The 22802-nt window shown below is 40.0% G+C and overlaps 1 protein-coding gene across 5 annotated transcripts in view; it reads right to left on the bottom strand.

Moving 5' to 3' along the window:
* Positions 1-22802, bottom strand: part of ptpro (protein tyrosine phosphatase receptor type O) — a 53278-nt gene that overhangs the window by 27850 nt on the left and 2626 nt on the right. The gene's annotated exons all lie outside the window — the stretch shown is intronic.

Here is a 22802-nt window from a genome sequence, read left to right as displayed (position 1 = left end):
CTTCTTATATGTATGCATTACTTACATGGTTTCAAGCCTAAACTAGAAAGACTGACTCCTCTGAACAACTTGCAAAACAAACCCACAATATTCTCTCTTTACCACAGTGGTTCTTTATCCATTCCACCCTCATACTCATATATTGATTAAATTGTCTCCCCACGTAGAGTCAAAGCGATGTTTAAAATTCGCCGCCAGTAGAACATAAAGAGAGAGTCGTCTACTCCCAGCATTCTGCCTGTGTCTGATAACATCCCTTAGGGACACTTCCAGTCCAGACAGCCAGATCAATGACAACAAAGGGAACTCCATCACATGCTCTTAGCAAGATGCTGGGAGGAAGAAGGGGATGAGAAGGGTCCTCAAAGTCGAGTACAAGCTTCCTGAGCTTAGCCTAAGATCCTCTGGGAGTCAATTTGCAGCTATGAGCCATGTCGTCCTTCAGTTCAAATGCCATTTTTATTCACAGGCTCACAGGTAGGCTCTGGGGTGTTGAAAACAAAGAGAAAAACCTTCCTCTTTTTCTCTGGATATAGTGAAATCTGTGTGATTCCACTAGGGAAGCACGTCCCTGAGATGAGGGACCTTGGTTTTGTTTTGTTTGCTTTTCTAGGGAGCAGACTTTAGTGTTACACTACATGCCTGCTTCCTCTCAATGGATAGTAACCAGCCCAGCAATTTGAGCTGCTGCCCCTGGCAACTCCATACTGGAACCAATCAAACGTATTCTAAGTGTGAAGGGGAGATGATAACACATTCGCCTGAAAGACATGAGCTGCATTTCATTCCACGTGGTCCTTATGCAGTGTCCTTGTATTCCTTACACACTAATCACACGATGTGGGTCAAGGGAACTGCAGTTGATCAAATCCCGTTGAAATGCTCTACAATGTCATCACAGAGGAGATTTTTTCTTGTCATGTTTTTTTGTCTCTCGACAGCTGGGCAATTAGGCAGTTCCTTTGTTTGCCAATGAGGCTAGAATAAACTCTGTGTATGTAACATCAACCCTATATTTTACACGTAAAATTAATATCTAATTGATGGTGGCTAAACAGCTTGCTATAGTCAATATTTACCTCAGGATATTAAACATTAGTAAACTAGGTAATGGTTACCAAGCTAAGTTAGTGTTCTGGGTGATTTGGTGTCTTTTCTAAATGTTTCTAAATGTTACTTCCACATCTTTGATTTCGGCCAAAATTTATGAAATATGAAAAGCACTCACACATAAATGAACTCTGACATAGTAATGTTTATTGGCTGCTCTTCTTATAATCAGACAGCCTGCAGGCTTAACTCACCAGATCTTGACGAGACACATAATTATCGATGAGTAAACACATTTCTTACATAGTGTTCGCCACTCTAATGCAGTACAAAGTTCTCTTCAAACTGATGATTTTCTCCCTTAAAATGGCATTGTATGGTCCACTTTTCAGGTCCACTTAAAAAAAAAAAGATGCTTTACTATGTCTAACATAAAGGATATGGATGGGTTTGAATCATTGGGAATGCTTTATATGACCCAATCACAATACATTAACGTTCATGTACAAGTCTACCCCTAACAACTTAATTTTGATTTTTTAGCTTTGTTTTATCTCCCAAAGGATGGAGATGATGGTAATCTTAAAGACTATGGTCTTAAATAAGAAGCCCCATTTAAAGGTGCATAACATGACAATCTGGAAGTAGAATGTTTTCTGCTCTGCCTTCCAATCTACCATCTCACATGGAGGAAAAATCTACACTGTGTGATATTAAGATAAAGTGAAAATTCATATGTATTTTATGGAATTCTCTGCAGAAAAACAATAACAACAACAGCAATAAAAATTATGTACTTCACTGTAAATACAAAGATACACCACATGGCAAAGGATCTGAATTTTGAAGTGATTAAATAAAAGATACATGGTTGAACAGGTGATGTGTTCATTGGCTAAGTGGTAATTATAATCTAAAAGAGATTTCACAATCTCATGATTGGCTACCCTCCCGGCGTCCGTTTCCGTGGTTTCCCCGTCGTGTTCGTTTTCCTTTGCTTCCTGGTTGTTCTGTTCCTAGGTTTCATTTTCTTTGCCCCTCGTTTGTTTTTCCACGCCTGTTATTACTTTCGCCTGTGTCTGCTTTTGTGTTAATTAGTTCATACATTTAAACCCTGTCTGGTTGCCTGTATGTCTCCTGTTCACTGAATGTATGTAAGTCGTGTTTATTTTTCCTAACCTGTATGTTACTTCTCGCCTTCGTTTACTCAATCCTCTGTGTTTCGTTCTAGCCTTTGTTTGTGTTTAGTTGTTCATGTACCCACGCCTGTTATTACTTTCGCCTGTGTCTGCTTTTGTGTTAATTAGTTCATACATTTAAACCCTGTCTGGTTGCCTGTATGTCTCCTGTTCACTGAATGTATGTAAGTCGTGTTTATTTTTCCTAACCTGTATGTTACTTCTCGCCTTCGTTTACTCAATCCTCTGTGTTTCGTTCTAGCCTTTGTTTGTGTTTAGTTGTTCGTGTACCCTAGCCTGTGGTTTTGTCATGTATCCTCGTCTGTTGGTAAACTGACCCTGGACTACCCTAATGACCATGACTTTGGTTTTGCCCCTAATAAATCTCGCTCTTCTCCACAGTTGCATCCGCCTCCTTACCGAACAGCGTTACACAATCAGCATATACTGTTGATTTTTGAGTTTACAAAACAATAGGGGAACAACCTTTTAAAAGAGCCCAAACAGTAGCTATGTAAAATGTAGTTGTATTGATCATAAAAACCAAACAAACTGAAGGCATCAAGAGGAAAACTCTCAAAAATCCTGAATAACATGCAGCAAACATGGATTGGCTTTGGTAAAGAGTAACAGTGGTTTCAAGTCTATGTCCACCGAGACAGGTTGACAGTGTAGAACCTCTGAGACCCAGTCTCAACAAAAATCATTTCATCCAATGAAGATGGAATTCATAAGACTGCCCTTCCCAGATGTCCTGTATCCAAGGGAAGCCCACAAAAGCACATAATGTTCTGTAAAGAGCCAAAACTCTGGATCTCTGAGCCACTTAAAAAAGTAATAAGACTTGATGAGTCCTTTATCACCTTTTTGCCTACATCTAGATGAGTTTATGTTTGGGAATTAATTAGGTTGGCTGCCATAATGTTGTTTTTTTTTTTTTGTTCTTGTGGGGCTTGTTAGTCCAGATGATTACTCTGTAGAGTCAAATAATGGCCAAAGAGTATGAGGCCATTTTACAGAAACACCTGCACTCTGTGGTGCATATGTTCAGTCATTATGTTACAATACCCCAAGATGGCTCTGCCCTCACACACACAAAACAAACTGAAGAATAGTTTAACCAGGATGAAGTTAAGCAACTTCCATGGCCTCCACAGTCACCAGATTTAAATATCATTGAACCTCTATGTAAAGGACCTTTGACAATGATATTAGGCATGTTCCAAATAAATGCTACACGTGGCTACAAATACATATAGAGAACTGTGGCACATGTAAAACATAATTATAAGGGTTGCCACAGCCGAAACTGATAAATTACAATCAAAATTAATAGACAAAGGTTTCTTTATTATCTATAAACCTTTGCTTTTAATTACTACCTATAATATATATACAATTAAGCATGTATATAAAGACAATTATATTAGACATATTGATCACGGCATCTTTTGTGTAAACACCAAATCTACGTACCACATCGATCAACTTAATACTAGAGTTGAGATACTTAATTATGTAAGCAGATAACTCTAGTGAGCCTAATTGATCATTTGAAGACACTCAATGATTGGATCAAGTGCACCTACTAACACAGTCAAAGGAATTATGGTGAATGCAACTCCACATTCCATTTAGTTCAGATTGGTTTTATTTGTATTGCATTTCTTACAACAGACACTACACAAACACAAATCTGGGTCTATCTTTAGCCCCACTGGGTCCAGCTTCTCTCCTCTCAGTGGATGAGCAAGAGTGGCCAGGAAAAACTGTCTGCCATTGGTGCAAAGAAGAAATCTCAACAGGTTTTAGAAAAAGACTTGAAAAGGGGAACCCATTCTCCTGGGTATTAAGCATTCTTAAGCATTTAGAAGCCAGCTGTTGTCTAAAACCCATGCTTGTAAATCAGATTATATTTTTGCTATAAATAGATTAAATGAAGGTGAATCATTCTGGGACTGTATCATATCACAGCATGCGGTGTGATCCTCATCTGCTGTAGTCTGACTACCTCCCTTCCTCTAACACTGTTATAGGAAGGGACCTGCACTTCCAGCTTATATATGAGTGTGCAATATTGCATTCTTTGTTGGATTTCACCACCATCCCACTGAAACTGGATTCCATTTCCCCTAAACAGAAAAGGTCACCCTCCACTAAATACCCACAATTCCGATTCAGCCACGATAGCTGGTCACGTCTTCTTCAAATCCACCCACCTCTTCTTCTCCTGCCTCGCGGACCTGAACGTGATAAGCCTGTACTACTGTGGCCAGGTACTGCTCCCTCTTATCGGCCCTCTGATGACTATCGGCGATCGTCTCATTCTTTCCCAATAAGGCTCGGTACCGTGCCCCGCAGGTCCGACGCTGGCACCGCTGCTGCTGAAGCAGAGAGCGTTACTCTGTCCACAGATAAGGAGGGTTCCTGCAGGAAGGTCGGTGCTACCAGGAGCAAGGCGAGATATACCGCTCTTTCATTAACTGGAACAGTGGGGAGGTTCCAGCTTGCAGGCCCTGGTGGGAGGTACCAAAATGAAGTCGCAGACCATCTGTGCGAGGCCGCCGTTAAAGGGACACTTTGTCCTTTTGAAAGCACTGTGCCAAAGGGAAGGTGAGAAAAGTTGGTAGGAAACCAGTTAGGCCAAACATGTGATGCAGAAAAATAGTTTCCGTTACCAGTTCAAACCAGCAGTTGCAGTAATTGCGGCCTAATATAACTCGATAAAACGTATTATTTCAAAATTATCTCAAAATTCTATTTACACACACCACTGACTCTATTAGAAACACCAAATTTGTATGCCTTTAAATACTTGTTTAACTATACATAATATCGCTTATAGGTATGTTTTAAAGGTGTGCAATTGCATACTATATTTCTTGGGTGGTGGACTATTATCAACACAGCAGTGACATTGAATGGGTAGTGTAGTGGCATGGTACCAGGTGTTGCCTTGGTATCAGTTCATCCAGAACACAATACTGGAAATTTTAAACACATCAGTGGCACTGCTCGGCTGGCAGAGATCCACCAAGTGAAAATGTCTAGCCTGTGGAGGACGACCGCTGATGAAGAGTTGTAAGAAAGCTAATGCAACGTCTTCTTGGCAACAGATACGCTACAGTCTCTAACTGCACATCTGCCATATTTCTATTACATTTCTATGAAGTGCATATATAATTACAGCATCTAAAAAAGAAACTGCTTAAGAAACTGCAAGACAGGAACTGAAGGAATTCAAATGAAAAATTAGCTAATTGAAAATCATGACCAAATTAAGTGAAACAACAGATATAAATCCCAGCTGAGCAAAGGTGTTACACAATTACTGATTTAAAAAATAAGCCTGTTTAAAAGGAGAAGCAGAAGTATATCAGACCCTCCCTCTCTTTGCCTTGCTCTCTCCTTGCTCTCTCTCTCTCTCTCTCTCTCTCTCTCTCTCTCTCTCTCTCTCTCTTTCTCTCTCTCTCTCTCTCTCAACCACTGTGATGGAATTGATAAGTCAAGTTGATGGGCTGTGATCTGGCTCACTACTTCTAAAGGATCTAACTGGCACAACACAGCACATAAGCCGATCGTTAATTTAAGGTCCTCCAGTCTAGACAAGGAGCACTGTCTGCTCTGCCAGGCTGGGATATGGAGCCCTGCCCATCTGCTCTACCAGGCTGGGGATATAGAGCCCCACACCCGTCTAATCTGCCAGGCTGGGATACGGAGACCCACAACCTTCTGCTCTGCCATGCTGGGATACAGAGCCCTGCCCCAATCTGCTCTACCAGGCTGGGATATAGTGTCCCACCCCCATCTTCTCTGCCAGGCTGGAATATGGAGCCCCGTCCCCGTCTACTCTGCAAGAATAAAAAAACAAACCTTATAAGTTCCACTGCAGTACAAAGATTACATATCACGTTGACCTGACTGCCAGTAGCATATTACACATATTATACCTTGATCCACCATATTTTCGTCCATTAATGCAGAGAAATTCAAGAAGCTGTTTTTTTTAAACAAGTTAACTATTTAAAACTTACTTGCCCAATAAACCACCTTGTAGAAATGACAGACGAGGAGCACCAAGGGTTGAGCAGTCTTTATTTGACAGTCTTTATTTTGTATGTGTGTAGTGCTATTTAAGTGGACAGAGTATGTCCTCCTAATGTAGCATTTTAGCACACGGAGAAGGAGAAGAAGAAGGCAAGATGTCCTTTGCTACTCATCTCCCATCTGTTAATAAAAATACATTTGTGAAGAGACACACACACACACAGGGAACTGAGAGGAACCTTTTCTTAGATTAGGTAGCCTCTTGTCACATATTACAGGAATTGAAGGACATCTTCACTTTTGTTATCTGTGTGCTTGAACATGTGTGCTCACTTTTACTGATAACAGAATGCAGGCATAATAAGAACAGGCCAAATGGAACAGCTTTGTCTGTCATATATAGATATATACAGTATAATGAAACATTTCTTTCAACATATCCCAGCTTCTTTGGAAGCTGGAGTCGGAGCAGAGGGTCATCTGTTATACAGCACTCCTAGAGCCAAAAGGGTTAAGGGCCTTACATAAGGGCCAAACAGTGCTTGCATGGCAGCATTTAAACCAACAAACTTCTGATTAATAGCTCAAGTCCTACTCACTAGGCTAACACCGCCCTCCTTCAAGGAACGTAGGGAGCGTAGAGAATGTTGCTGGGCCCACATGAGTGTGCTTTGTACCAGCTGTTATTATTATTTTTAATTAAAATGTCAGTTGTTTTAATTTGGGCTACTAGGGTCAAAGTTTGGGCTAGGGTTAGAGGTAGACATAGTTTACATATGAGAACGAGGTACAGGATGCATGTGACTGTAACATGAGTGTGTGTGCATGAACATATGGAACACTCCCATGGCTACAAACAAAGCACAAAGCAATAATGTCGCCATGACCACCCTGAGAATCGCCTTCCACAGTAACCTTTCATATGAGCCTGACAACATCAAGTGACCTGCTCTTTGAGCACTGTAATTCACGGAAAATTAAGTAAATAAAATCTTAAGACAACTGGAACACGTGGCTGTGTGTGCCATCTCTGTCTTTGTCTGTCTCTTCAGGTTAAACTATACTGTCCAAGTTATAGTCGTTTTGGAAGAACAAGTACAGTTTCTGTAAGTGTGGTTGGCCTCCAGATTATATGCCATGCTGTTTATTTACAATCATGATATTGGTTCATAGTGTAGGTGGACAGTTGTCATTACACAGAATGCATGATCATATTATTACTGCTGCAAAGCTTCACAGGGGAATGTGTGGGTGAGGTGTGGAAAAATGCACACACACACACACACACTCACACACACACACACACACACACACACACACACACACACACACACACACACACAAACACACATCAGCATACTCTTGTCTACACTAAGGACTCATATCATTAGAGTTAAGTATCAGTAAGTTACAAGATGACCCGAAAACCCCAAAGAAGAGCGAGTCCATTAGAGCCAAACATGTTCAAAACTCATGTGCTTTGTAAGACCGCAAGGCCTGGAGCTTTCTACATTGTCTGGCAAAGAGATCATTGAGAACGGATGCAACATGTAAACAATATGTTTGACCCTTGTTAATGGTGAATATGTATGCATTACTGTGTTTGTATAATCTCACATTAAGGCTACACATGTGCATTAATGTATTTATCTAATCTTATAGAAATGCTAAACGTGTGCATTACTATATCTAATCTCCCATGACCATTAAAGAATTAATAAATAGACAGTGTTGCTATGCACTTTAGAAAACAGCAAGGAGTGTTTCCTGGTATGAACCTCTTAAGGAAGATACTTAGCAATTCTACATTGTAGACATTGTATTATGCCTAGCTGGAGACTGCAGGTATAATAGGCCACTTATGAATGATCATCCATTGAAGGTCTTATGGTAATTTGAAATGGAAATTTTGCCTGAAAATCACATTATTATATTGAGCAAAAGGCTTTTTAAACTTATGTATGTATATCAAAAGAGATAAGAATTTAATTCTTAGATTTGATTCAGCACAGGTTAACTCTAAAACATACTGTAGATTTAGAATGTATTCAGATCCCTTTACTTGGTGCACACCAAGTAAAACATACAGTAAGACACAGTATGTCTTACTGTGTTGTGGATTTGATTTTGAATGAATATAAATGCCATTTTACTCATCAATCTACACTTAATCGTCCATAATGACAAAGTCAACTGTGCAATTATTTTTATCTTTTGTGACCATACATAACCAGCAAGGCCCACCAGCACCAGCATTGACTGAACACCACTGCTGAGGGAAAGCGTAACCGAGGTGGAGGTGGGAGAGGCTAAAGGCTAGAGCTAGTTAGCCATCCTTACCTAGCCTACTGATAGCGAATATTCACTCTGTTGCTAACAAGCTGGACAACCTCGGGACCAGGACTGTTGTGTTTTTATTTTCAAGTAGACCTAGCTTTGGACAGCATATCTGACTCAGCAGTGCGGCTACAAATATACACCATATACCACAGTGAGTGGACAGCAGCGCTGTGGAAGAACAAAGACAGCAGTGTTTGTGTTTGTATCAGATGATGTATAGATGTGAAAGTGGTTATTAAACATTACCACTGAACACACAACTATTACTACTAAAGTGCAGGCCGTACTATTTATCAACACAATGCACTGCTATGCTTTTACTCACTGGTTACCTTCTGACTCCAAGAGCATTTCTTTCAGCAAAGCCACACATCCAGATGTTGTATTTGTTGTTGCTATTTATGCAATTTATGGACTGTCCTTCTGAAATACCACCAGCATGTACATTTTCCAATTAGAGAGGAAAACACTCTCGATCATTTGTGCAGCAACATGAAGGGTGCTTACAAGGCTACTCCCCCACTTAGGACAATCTGACCACATCTCCCCGTTTCTCTACCCAGCATGCAGACAAGCCCTCAAGCAAGCCACTCCAGGGAGTAAATGTGTTAAAGTGTAGACTGAGCACACCAATCAAGTGCTACAGACCTTCTTTGACAGCACTATCTGGGAAGTGTTTAAAGTTGCTGCCATGCCATGTTGATCTAGAGGAATATGCAGTGGTAGTAACCGTTAAATTAGTACTTATGAAATGCATATCTCAACCAAAACCAAGAATTAACTGTGAGGTGTGGTCCACACTGCCTGTCTGCTCCACTGTTGTTTGTGACAACACTGATGACTACAAAATATCATGTATGACCTATGTAGAGCAAGCAAGGAAGCCAAGACACAATGTAGACTGAAGCTGGACGGCTACTACAACACTGCTGACATGTGGCAAGGACTGAGACAGATCACAGACAATCAGGTTAAAGTGGGGGGCGCGCAAACAGCCATTCCACACTGCCAGATGATCTGAATGACTTCTGTGCCCGCTTTGAAACCCTCACATGGAGTCACAAAGGAGTGTTGTGGCAATGGGAAGCACACAGAGCACATCATTCAGTTTCGTCGGCCAAAGTGACCAGTATCCTGATGAGAATAAATCCTTGTAAAGTGGCTAGCCCAGACAACAGCCCCAGGCACTCAGGACTTGCTCACTGGAGCTGACTGTCTTTGCAGACATATTCAACATGCCCCTTACACAAGCCACCTGCTTCAAGACAACCACCATCATCCCCTTTCCTAAGAATAACCCAGTCACCTGTCTCAAATGACTCCAATTGTGATAAAGTGTTTCAAAAACCTAGTCATAACCCACATCCAGAGGAACATTCCAGAGACCTCAGATGCTCTCCAGGTTGCCTACTATCAGAACAGGTCCCCCGAAGATGCTGTAAACCATCCACACAGCCATCTTGCACGTGGAGACCAAGGACAGTTATGAGAGAATGCTGTTCAGCAACTATAGTTCGGCATTCAACATTGTCATACCATCTAAACTGACCAAGAAGTTCTACACCCTTGGACTGCTAACTACCCTCCACAACTGCGCCAAAACTTTCGAACAGGAAGACCTCAATCTTTAAGAATTGGCAATCATACAATCAGCACATGAACCATACACACAGGAACCATCCAGTGCTGTGTGTTGAGTGCCGGTTCTATACTCTCTGTACATTTGACTGTGTTGCCTTCCAGACTAACACTGGCATCATCAAATTTGCTGATAGTCCTACAGTCATTGGACTGATCACTGGAGGTGTACAGAAGGGAGATCTGGAGGCAGTTCTGGTGGCATGGACAACAATCAGTCATTAAGGAAATGATTGTTGATCCAAGGAGGAGAAGGGAGTAGCACATACCACGTAGTACACATAGATGAGGTGGAGGGGGAGAGGGTGAATGCCTTCAAGTTCCACATTCACATCAGCAAGGATCTCACTTGGTCACACAATATATCTCACCTGGCAAAAAAGTCACAGCAATGTTTTTAATTTCTGAGATAGCTGTCTGAAGTCTGGTTTGGGAACTGTGCTGCACAGGACTCTCCAGAGGGTGCTGAAGACCACCAGAACCATCATGTAATGTTAACATGCCCTTTTCATCTGAGTTTCAAAATAGCTAAATAAGAATCCAAATGCATAGAGCCTATTCTGAGAACCAGAATGTTGATAATTCTGTATGGTTTTTCAGTAATTGAGACCCAACCAAGATTCTCTGTTAAACTAAAGGTCAAAAAGGATGGTAGGTGAATCTGATCAGTGAATCTGGTGGAAAATATCATAGCATTGTTAAAACATTTCACATGGTGCAATATTCCAGTGGGCTTTGTAATGTGATGGCTAGGAGTTATGAATAGAGTGAGGATTGTAAGTGCAAGTTTCTTGCCATGCAGAACAAAGTGCAGTCTCTAACAGGATGAAATGTCAAGGCTGAGGTAAGACTAATCACGGCGAATGGAAGCAACCTAAGATAATCGGTAATCTTCCGTTCACTCCGACTGAATGCACATAACTTTGCATATTTAAATCATAAAGGTGACAAGTGAAGAACCATGAAGAACGAATGAATATTCAAAGACTCTGGGGACAACTGGAGTTGAATAGAATTAGATTCTACATCTACCTCGTTTCTTTGGCTGTTGCCCCCCCAACAATTTTTACCATGAAAAGAATATGCCAGTTAAAACCCAATAATTAACATATTTTCCTCTTGAATTTTTATGAGACAAGGAGCTTATGAATATGTAAATCCATGAGGGCGGGAGTAAGAAATAGAGACCAGTTTTTCATTTATGGACTCAGGGGCCTGTCAGTCAGTCTATGTCTGTCCTTCATTCACAAAAACAACTGTGCTTTCACAGTATAATATGACTGAAAACAAATTTTGAAGAAATGTCAGTTTCAATGACCTTTTAAAAAATGGAAGAGCCAGACTAAAAACTGACCCCAGTATCTCTTGTTAGTTTAATACACTGAACTTATACATGGCATCAGTAAAAATGCCCTCTCACAGATATGCAAGTTTTAAGTGATTCAATGAATCTCATGAAATTTTAGACTTGGCGTACACTGAATAGACTAAGACCTCCCACATCATAAACAGACTGACTTAAGGCTATTGACTTAGCTGAAATAATGAGGGGTATTTTTAATTTAGTTATTTTTAAAATAAATGGATTTAATAAGTTATTGAATTATATTTTAAACAGTAAAATAAACAACAAACAAACATTAAACAAATATTGAGTAGATACAAAGAACAGCACATCTGAAAATGATTACGAACTACTTATTATGTACAGCATACATAACATTGAGAATGGAATCAAGTGATAAAACATGGAAGGAAAAGCAAGCTCAGGCATTTAATTATACAGGAAGCATCTACTGATGCAGCTCACTTCAACAATCCTCAGTCCATTAATTTGCTTGTGTTTCTTTAGTTAGTAAGATTCTTTGGTAGGATCCATTGGTAATTGGCCTAAATGCATACAGAATATTTCTAAGGTGCTACAAATATGGTGAAGTTCAGGAATAAAAAAGTCCTCTTTACAGCAGTGAGTGCACTAGACACTCACATGCCCTCATTCTGAATTTCTCATGTGGCACATTTTCCGGAAAGCTCATGCAAGCGCTGCATGGCATGAGCAGCCCACAGCTTCTGTTCATTTCATTTGACACAAAGCAGGAAGGAATGACATCCTTGGCTCAACCTGTGCGCGTGTCTTTCAGATGTTTCCGTCATTCGGTTGAGGTCCACTGCTTTCTGCTTGCTAACGAGCCAGGAAGATTTAAAAAGAGAACATTTGAAATGGAAGCTGGAGGAGCATTGGAACATCTTGAGTTTGCTTCCCCATTCTATGATGCAAGAGAGCTACTTTAGAAGGTCATTCACAGCTTCCATGGAGACACTGCTCGGCACTGGTCCGTGCAGCTATGAAAGTGAGTTTTAGACTTTCTTTCACTGCCTGATCTTCCATATGTGATCTTTCTGTGTGACATAAACGAATGTTTGTGCTGTATCACAGAGCTGGAATCAGGCTTCCTTTCTGGGAGAATGGGAAACATTTTTTTGAAAACAAGTCAGATATTGTGTTCTTGCTAATCAAATTAAAGTTTTAGCAGAAGGCCATGTCATTCGTGAAGATCAGCCAACGCACAACAAACGCTGTTGTTTATATATTGCCCACCTCAGGCTTTTTTCAACCCAGTGTGCTTGTATTTCATGTCCTCTTCTTCCTCAATTTTTGGCCTAGTCTCTCCCTAGCTACTGACCTCAAGATACTGCTATCTTCACGCCATTGATCTTTCGGCTCCTTTCAATTCGGAAAATGGCCTTCCCACAGACAGGGCCCATATCAAAAATAAACTTGGTACTTCTTTAAAAACATCTAGATGTATAACTAATGTTCTTTAATAAAGTGCATTAACAAATTATGTGGTCATCTTCCTGTCAGAAATAAACCCAAACGAGTTGCTGTGATGTGGGATTTACTTTCACTGGGCAACCATTCTCCTGCTGAGTGTAGCCAATTGTATTCACTCTGCTCAATTCCACAAATGGTGTAACCAGGCATCCCTAGAGAACTGAGGAAGTGTAGGACGAAGACAAGTACTTCCTTTATTACCAATACAAAAACATATAAGGAAGTTGAGGAAGACCTTCTGCACCTAAGGCTGTGGGTGTGGATATGGTGAGAGAAGGGTAAAGAGCTTCATGGCCTTAGCTAAAGACAATGCTCATGCTACACCATATTCAGGCACACACTGTACATTTGCAGTCATTCATCATAAATACCATGCTATTTTTAAAAAGCAGGTCTTGACAAATAGTGATGTCACACATCTGAAAGCCCCCCTTTTTATTCAAGAAATGCATACCATTTTGTTGTCACAAATAAAATAATTTCAGATCATTTTCAGCTAAAAAATAATCTTATTCATGCTTTTGAGACATTAACATTAAACATCGGCAATCCCATGAAAATTTAGGCCAAATCAATCAATTAATCAATTATTCAATAAATAAATCAATCAATATCTCTCTCTACACAGAGAATTAATCCTAAAGCCTAAGGTTTTTCCACATTGAAAACAAATCACCTTATTTGTAAACCACATCTGTAACACTTTACACACTTGTTGGACTCACGGAAATTGGTTGGCCATGTTTTATTGTAACTTTACTTTCTTTACTTTCCTGTACAACCCTGCATTTTAATCTTGAATTTGAGGTATCTGTGTATGAATTACATAATAATATAATAATAATAACAACAACAATAATAGTAATATTAATTAACTAATTAATTAAAGATTACATCCAAATAATCTCAATAGCCAACCATCCACCATCTCCAGTGGAATGCACATTAAGCCACTTCAACATTCATGTTGCCCAAACAAAGGTTTTTGCAAAGCAGTTTCAACTTCACAACATTACCTTTTTCATGTCACATAAAACCCAAATATTCAGTTCAACTTTTAGTGACACTGAAAACCATGACTAAATATGACACCATAAACATCCTCCAAGCCAGTGACATCCATGCTGTAGTATATAATTGAGGTAATTTCTTTATTCTTATGGTAAAATAATGCAGTGTTTAACCTCTAAGACCAAGGCCAATATAGTTCAAGCAGAGAACACTAGTGTCTACTGGGACACACAACAGATAGACAGGCAGACAGACATACATACAGACAGACAGACAAACGCACACACACACACACCCATAGTCACATGTCTGTGGTTGAAAGGATGCTGGGCGTGACCCCAGTTTTGGGAATAAATGCAGGGTCATTCACCCAAAGAAAGATAGCTGCCAATATTATCATGCAAACTTGAGAGTATTCTTCCTCCCTCAGCTTCAAGTCAGTGAAACGGAGAGCACTGGCCGGGGCACAATAGAGAACTGCCTTAATCTCAGTTAGACCCCGCTGGGAGACTTCAGGCAACTTCAGCTCAGCTGAAAAATTTGACAAGACTCCATTAGTTTAAGACTGAGACTCCCTAATGAGACAGCACACTTGGAATGATGTGTTTTTCCCTGATGGCACAAATGAGCAAAGTTTCCAGCAAAATGTCCATGATGGTCCCCAGAAGCCTTATGGGGTAAAAAAGTATGTATGAAAGAAGTGGTGAAATTCCAAAATACTGCTGAGCAAAGCAATTTGGTCATGCTTACAAATTTATGAGAGTGGACCATTTAAAGCTTTGTTTGGATTATCTTTTTGGGTTAATGGCCAAAAAATGAAAACACACTAGTGATTTTAGCCTTAATCTGAGTTGATGTGGACCAATCTTTAACTGTGCATTTGTTTTTTGTCCTAAATTTTTCCAGGACCTAATAACTGATTTGTGTGAGATATAACAAACAGACACTTGTATATTTTGCACACCTCTTTTAGAAATGCATTTATGCTTTGCCAGCCATTTTTATTGTTGTAATATTAAAATTCTGAAACTTCTCTTCAACTGTGTCTTTTTTATCTGTAGTCTGACTCAGTGAACTTCCCTTTCAGACTTTATAGACTTTTCTACCCATCCTAGCTTTTTTTCAATTGCTTCTGTCTCGTTCAATGTCCTATTGTAAGGAGTGGAACTACAACAATGGGATGAACCAAGGCATTTTTAAAATTTTGACTGCTCTTTGGCATGTGTATACCTACTTCTTTTTTTTTTTACTGACTGAAAGCCAAAATTCAATAAGAATTAGGAGCAGTCAGAAAATATTCTTTTGCAAAAATTCGTATTATGCTATGTATGACAGTGTGGAAGGGATATGAAAGAGAGACGCGATAAGCATTTATTCAGAAGAAACTTCTTACAGTACTAATGTACTGGCAACATAACCTGTGCCACAGACAGGGGCCAAAAAACAGCCTACAAGAGCAAAGCAGCACATGCCAAAATAAGTTAAAAAAAAAAAAAATTGATTATCCAAAATGAACAGAAAATCTGAACTGATGCCGACAGTCACACTTCGATTAATCTGCATGCTGTTTGTTCCTTACTCAAAAACCATCACCGAGCATCACAGTCCATCATCTGAAGTGACACAACCTTTCATGTCGCAATTACGGCTAAATGCTCCCTGACCTCCATTTGCCAGGCTACGCAGTCAGTGTGTGTGTTATCTGCGAGAAGGGGGGAGGTTTCAGGCAGCAGCACTCTGCAGCCCCTCCGGTATTTAATTAAAAGTAAACACTGAGGAATGTGCACTGTGCTGACAGTTGGACACCAGGAACATACAGCCAGGCTCCCTCCCTCACCCCTGCCCCCCAAAACACCCAGGAAGAAAAACAAAGATCGCTCACTGGCCAACATCCCGACTAAATGGAAGGGCACTACAATGGCTTTCTCTCTTTTTGCACACTCATCACTCTTCTAGAAGTTTCAATCAGCCTCCCAGCAGAGCTGGAAGGACTGGCCAATAAAGTGTTCTGCCTAGGCTCCAGGAGTTCTTCCTCCTACGCCTGACAGCAGGAGAATCCAATCAAATCAGCCACCCATGAGGGGGAAGTATCTGATTGGCAGAAGGCTGACTCAGCATTGATGATGAGTTACTTTTGCTGAGCTCGTCTGAGCCTCTGACCGAAAAAAGCCTCCATGTGGATCTATAAAAGAATCAGGATCAGGGGATGTTATAGCAAAAAAATATATCTTGAAGACTCATGACACATAATAAAATTTATGATACATATCATTTTCACAGTGGCAAAACAGTGCCGCATTTTTGTAAATTCTATGTAAAGCTATGAACAAAATATTTTTATGCTGTTTACAAAAATTACAAAAATTAAAAAGTAACATAAAGCAACTAAAAATGTTTTAAAACAAATAATATTAATTAAAAAAAAACAAAACTAAATAAGCAAATGCTTTAATGAGCTAACAGGTACTTGTTACCATCCTAAGAACCCAGTCTTCAAAGCTCCAAATTTAGCACTGAACAGCATGCTATGCAGGGTTCTGGTGCCTCCAAAGCTCCCCTCAGTTCTCAGGTATATTAAGAGAAGCAGTGCTTTCTCCCGAGGATGAAAGAACCGTTGCGAGCTGTCTGACTTCCCCGTGCACGTGTTTCTGAGCCTCACTTCTGCAAATACGCTGCGTTGAGGGCTGTTGGAGTAGAGGCTTCCGGCAATCAGTTCAGAAGGGCTCCAGCTGGAACCCAGGGCTCTTAGCGTCAATAGCTGAAATAATATCGGAAGTAGTTCTCTCACTTCCAAATTCTTTTGTACAACAATTTGGATTTTTATTTGTTATCTCTTTATTTTTTGCTGCTAACTTACAAGTCATGAGGAAGTTCTCAGCTAGTGTACCAGACTGGTTTATCCAAGATGTCAGACTGTGAACTCTGTGCTTGCCCATTTAACATCCTTCATGTGCAGCACTACCAACGCAGGACAAGGCATGCGCACACTCTCAAAAAAAGGGTGAGTCTGTCTGACTAGCACTGCTTCTCTTTAGGGGCTCTGTGCTCAAGCACAGGACTCGTGCGCCAGCTCCCATCATGCCACAGAAGGCATAATGTCCCACGTCACCACAGACAGACTCAATGGGCATTCTGTGCCCTTGGTAAGAGGGCCCAGAGGAGAAGACAAGGCCACAACCCAAATTTTACTCCATTTTCTCTGCGATGCTTGGGGAGGCGGCCCAAGGACGTATCTGGTCATTTATTGCTCTGACTTGCCAAGGAGCTGGAATTCAGCTGAACACACAAGGCAGCAATTAATGCATTACAGCAGTACACCCACTAAACTGCAGTCAAGGGTTTTGAGAGACAGTGTCACTAATCAAGCGAATGCTCACTTCGCACTGGCTGATCTCAACAGTCCTGCTGAATGTTGGGTCTGAGATCTGGCAAAATCACAGGTGTTCACGCAGCCTGACAAACACATGTAGGTGTTTCTGTGGAGGTGTTTCTTATGACAGTGCATTAAAATGTGCCAATCTGTGTAAATACAATTACTAACCACAAACCACAAAACTGGTTAAAATATTCATGGCCCCCCACCCCCCACGCCCAATCATAGTGATGCAGTCCTGATTAAAAATGTGTTTTCTGAGCGTGCTAATCGAGGAGGGGTTGTGGAATGGCCTGGAAGGGCATTCATGCTTCACTGGGGCTGAATGTCTCTGTTTATTTCTCGCCCACTGTTAAAGGACGGTTCGATGACCATAGCATATACTCATGTCTAAGTTGCCTAATGTATTCTTAAAATGTGCATCTCATAAACAAAATCATAACCTTGTATTGTCTGTTTTTTTCACTAAATTTCATAAAACTTTCTCCGCTTGACTGGCACTCCAGATATGTTCCCATCTTCCCAATCTTGCTCCAGACACTAGCTATTATCACAACCTGATAGGACCAACTGATGTAAATAGTATAAGGATGTTCATTCACTTTGATTTACTATCATTAGATGAAAAGCAGGATCTGCAAGTCATATATTAAATTGACGGATCCCCACCAGGAAGATAACGCTTTGATTCAGTTATCATGACATTTGCCTTTGTGTCCTGCATGTACGATACATGATTAGATTAGCAGCCAGATTAGCAGCCAGTTCAGAGGAGTGTTGGCCTTGTAAAATGGTTCTTTGATGAACTTTTCATATACTGAGCAAATGAACACTGAGCAAACACTGAGGAAGTCTATGGACCCCCGACTTAACAGTATACAGTGTCAGACATGGCATAAACAAGTCTTTTTGCAGTTACTTACCAACTTGAAATGGTTAGAATCAAGTGTGTGAGAATTATTTAATCAGTTTTCAAGATACTAATTGGTTGTGTAAGCCTTTTTACATGTTCAGTACATTAGCCTGCCAGCTCTAGTGTAAATCTACAGGACCTCAATTTGAACAGTAGAATATCTCACCTGACAGACTTTGGGATATAACTGAAATTGCATGAAATTAATGGTCAGATTTGCTTAATTGCCAGTCCATATTACCTTATTAAAGTTTTGTTTCCCATAATTCAGAATCATCCATAGCATAACCTTCGTGACAGTTAGTTATGGATGGGCAATATGATGACATATTAGTTACTTATTACAATACATCATGTGACAATATGCTGTTTTATAATGGGAACTGTCCATTCATGAAACACTCAAATTACATTAATATAAAAGCTAATGGTAAGGTTGTGCAATATATGATTGATGGGAAACAACAACTTTAAGGTATGGGTTAACAACGGCAAACCTAAACTTGAAATCAAACAAAAAACTGTTAGCCAGAGAGCTGCCTTTCATCTTGGTCAAATTGCCAAAGTGCCTTGTCTTAGCATCTAAGATGTTGAGCTATGCATTCGGATTTTCTTGCAAAGACTACCATAGCACCGTTTTCATTAAAAATCAACAGGAACACTAGCCACATATTTTGTACATATCTAAGAGCAATATGCATTAATGCTGACAAAGGAGGAAATCGCTGACATTACTGGGGTCAGTCTGACCCGATACACAAATCCTAGTTGCTGTAGCTACATCATCCAGTTGACCACCTGGCAGCCAATGGGGACAAATGATCAGGAGAGATAATCAGACATAGTGGGAAAACATTTGGGGTATTTAAGATTAACAAAAACAATTAAATATTGCTTTTCCCTCTCAAGAGTGAACTGCTCCTTGTTACACAGAGTGTTAAAAAAAGTTTTTACTTCATTTCAAATAGCTGCTTGTGCTGTGTTCTTCACTTGTCCTGAACCTAAACTAGGGAAGAGAAAAAGCTCTCCACAAGAAATTGATACATTTTGAGTGTCTTTTGCTTGCATTTGGAGCATTTCATGGTTTAGCACCTGTGTATGACTGCTGCACTCCACAATAAAGCACAAAAAGAGGTGGTGAGCCTGCCTTCTGTGCTTTAGGCTCCAAACCTATGAAACTCCCTGCCACGTGAAGCTTGGCACATAGCTGCCTCTATTAGCAGTTTAAGATCAAAACACATTTTTCCTTGATCCAAATTATATATTTTGCAGTTTTGTATTTACTTCCAAGTAAAGCAATTTGAGATACATTCAGTGTATACAAGGTGCAATATTATATTTTCTAAATAAGTGTGTATGATCATTATTGTAGCAGATTTGCTGTTTTAGTCTGAAAAACAAGTACTGTGCTGTAGTCTAATGAGACAGTTGCTAATCAGGTTGTAATTGTACTACTCTTTCTGACTTTCTGACTGGTCTTCCTTTTAATGGATGAAAGAGCTCATCAGCGACAAGGCCAATGTTTACACAAATCTCAACACTTCAGCATTTTACAACAGAACAAACGAGCATGAAGATTCTCTCTAGGTGTGAACACATACAGGAAACAAAGAAGGCATAATAAATTGCCATTCTAAAGAGGTCAAACTAAAGAACACTTTCATTCTCGCTTTCCATATACTAGAAAGGGCAGGCTTAAATTAACTCCTATAGAAAGAATTCACCTCCTCATGTTCAACCCAAATCTATGTCCTTGAGATAGGCTGTGAAGGTGGACACTGGCAGAGTACCTGAGACACTATGGAAGACTTTGACACTATGTGCCCTTATATAGATGATATGGCATATCACAGACATCTCCCTAACAACTGTTCTATTAATCAAAGGCAGTGATGGATTACCAACTCTTTCAACATGCAAGGCAACTTATAGATATACCTCCTTAAAAGATTTTCATTAGGTGAATGAAAAAACTTCTAGTAATTGTTGCTGATCACAGTTCAGAGGAATATAAAGGCCAACAGGACATGCTGGGTCAGTCTGTATTTTTGCACTTGATAATTATGTACACTTACAGTTATGTACAGTTATCTTACACAAAATGCACAACTGTGCTGCTTCTGTCACCCCCACTGGTGCTGAACATTGTGACTAGTTAAAGGGAAGAAGTACATATATCCTAGCAGAAACATGACCTGTCATGAGCTAAACTACAAAGTAACGAACCGTACTATTACGGAATCTGTGTGGGTGACAGCGTCACTTTGTGGGAGTTATAGTAACACTTAAAATTATTGTATGCGAGGGAATTGTTCACAATTTAGCTGTGTTATTTTGCCCAATTTTAGGAGGAAATCCACAATAATTTGTGTACCAAATGGCATTAAACCACCCTGTAAATCACATATGCTGACTTAGAATAAGAGCACCATTCAGGGTACAAACCTTATTACAAAGAAGAAATCGGATGAAAAGGAGAAGGAGATGGAATGAGACCTTGCTTGTCTGCAGTAACACATCTGAAGAGAGAGAGAAGAGATCAGCCCTTTGGCTCTCCTCTCCCAAGAATTAATCAGTGAGACATCCTGTGGTCCCAGCAGCATCATATTTTCAGCCCTATAAAACCCACTTCCATTTTTTCCCCTTCACTTTAGGCACTAAACTTGGCCAAATATCACAGGAGTTTGCCAGTTACTGCATAAGGAGTGAGCCCAGTCTTATGCAGGACGAGGCCCATATGGGCCTATATATACCAGCAAACTAATGAGATGAGAGGAATCATGTGGCAAGCACCCTGAAAGGCGATGTATTTTCAGTGATCTATGGTTGGACACGTTTTTCTGGTGCCTGCAATGTAACCATAGAACTTGTTCGTTCTGGAGTACTTTGGGATGTCCTGGGATGTGGGAATAAAGTCACAATCTAACCACATGTCAGCTTGAACTCACAAGCTTTCAGTTTTTATATTTCTTCTGGGATGTGCTGCCCACCAAAGGGTCCTGACCTAGCATGTAATACATTCCTTATGTGCTGTGATGTTTCTAATGTACTGTATGTATAATGTTGATTGCTGTTGTTGTTGTCAGTCCTGAAAGGTCCCAAACAGGAATGTGCATGAAAAAAAAATGAAAAGAAGATTTACACATTTGAATTGTGATCTATTCTATCAGCACTGAAGATGTTAAAACCGGCAGGTTCACAGCACATCCGGAATCCTCCCATTGGTGCATTAGCAATTCTCTGACATGTGTTACAGCTTTTAAATACACCATAAAAATGATGAATCTCTGAAATGAGACCACATACATTTACAACATTACCTCCAGAGTCCAACAAATCCTGTTGAAATAGCAACCATAAAACAACATTTAGGCTGCTAGTCAGAACAGCATGTACAACTGCACCCAACCAAGGGACATTCTGAGACAAACCATGGTTATTCAAGTCACTCAGGTAAATGCTGGAGCCAATTAGATTAATCAGGGATTTGGGCAAAAAAGGTATCTGTTAGTATGCACATGTGCTGAATACAGAGCTCATACTGTCATCAGAACACAACCTCAAACATACCTCTTCTCCAGACATGAGAAGCACTGTCCATTTAGACATTTTAGCCTTAAGACACAACACAAAGCAATCAATGCAGAAGCATTGCAAAACACCAAAAAGCATCCAGTTACACCTTTCCTTTTCTCAAAAATCTTTATATCTAAGGAATTTAATAAAGTAATTTAAAAACCAGTGACAGAAGATTAGTAAGGAAATAAGTAGGTGTAAGATGATTCATTCATTGAGCTGATGCAGTGATTTGAATTCTTGCCAGTTCAACTACACCAACCTTCTATTTGCAATATTACTGTAGTTGGCTCTGGAACTGATTGGCCTTGAATCAGTCAGAAGTGATATGAGTCAGTCAAATTTAATTGAACACACTGTAAAACAAAATTACCATTGTTAAATTAACACCTATGCTGTACATCTGGGAACTGCAGTATTTTCAAATATACTCTATAATGGTTAACACTGTAGAAGTTGATTTGTTGAAACTAAATGAACACACCCACACAAACACAAACAAAGTTATTATGCGCATGCACATGCACCCTAGACTTCAACACCATAACCTTGAGAATGATCATGATGATTGGATGTTAAATGTCTAATGCAGGTGTGTTATAGCCTGCTCCACTACCTTGAAAGCACTGAGATTCTATCCACTTTAATGGCAGGCTATTAGGATACCTACAATAATTTAACATGGCTGCCTGTGTAGGAACTTCAGCTGCTATACCTCCTCTGATCTCATATCAGAATTTACATGAGACTGTCAAGCTTCATGGATCTTTCACACAAACCACAGTAAACTGTATATGGGAAAGCCATGGATGAGATATTTGCACGATAATCTACAGGTAG

Source organism: Electrophorus electricus, chromosome 4, assembly GCF_041902795.1.
Source record: "Electrophorus electricus isolate QZ-2024a chromosome 4, ASM4190279v1, whole genome shotgun sequence".
In the NCBI taxonomy this organism is placed as follows: Eukaryota; Metazoa; Chordata; class Actinopteri; order Gymnotiformes; family Gymnotidae; genus Electrophorus; species Electrophorus electricus.
This window is presented reverse-complemented; position numbering and strand designations above follow the sequence as displayed.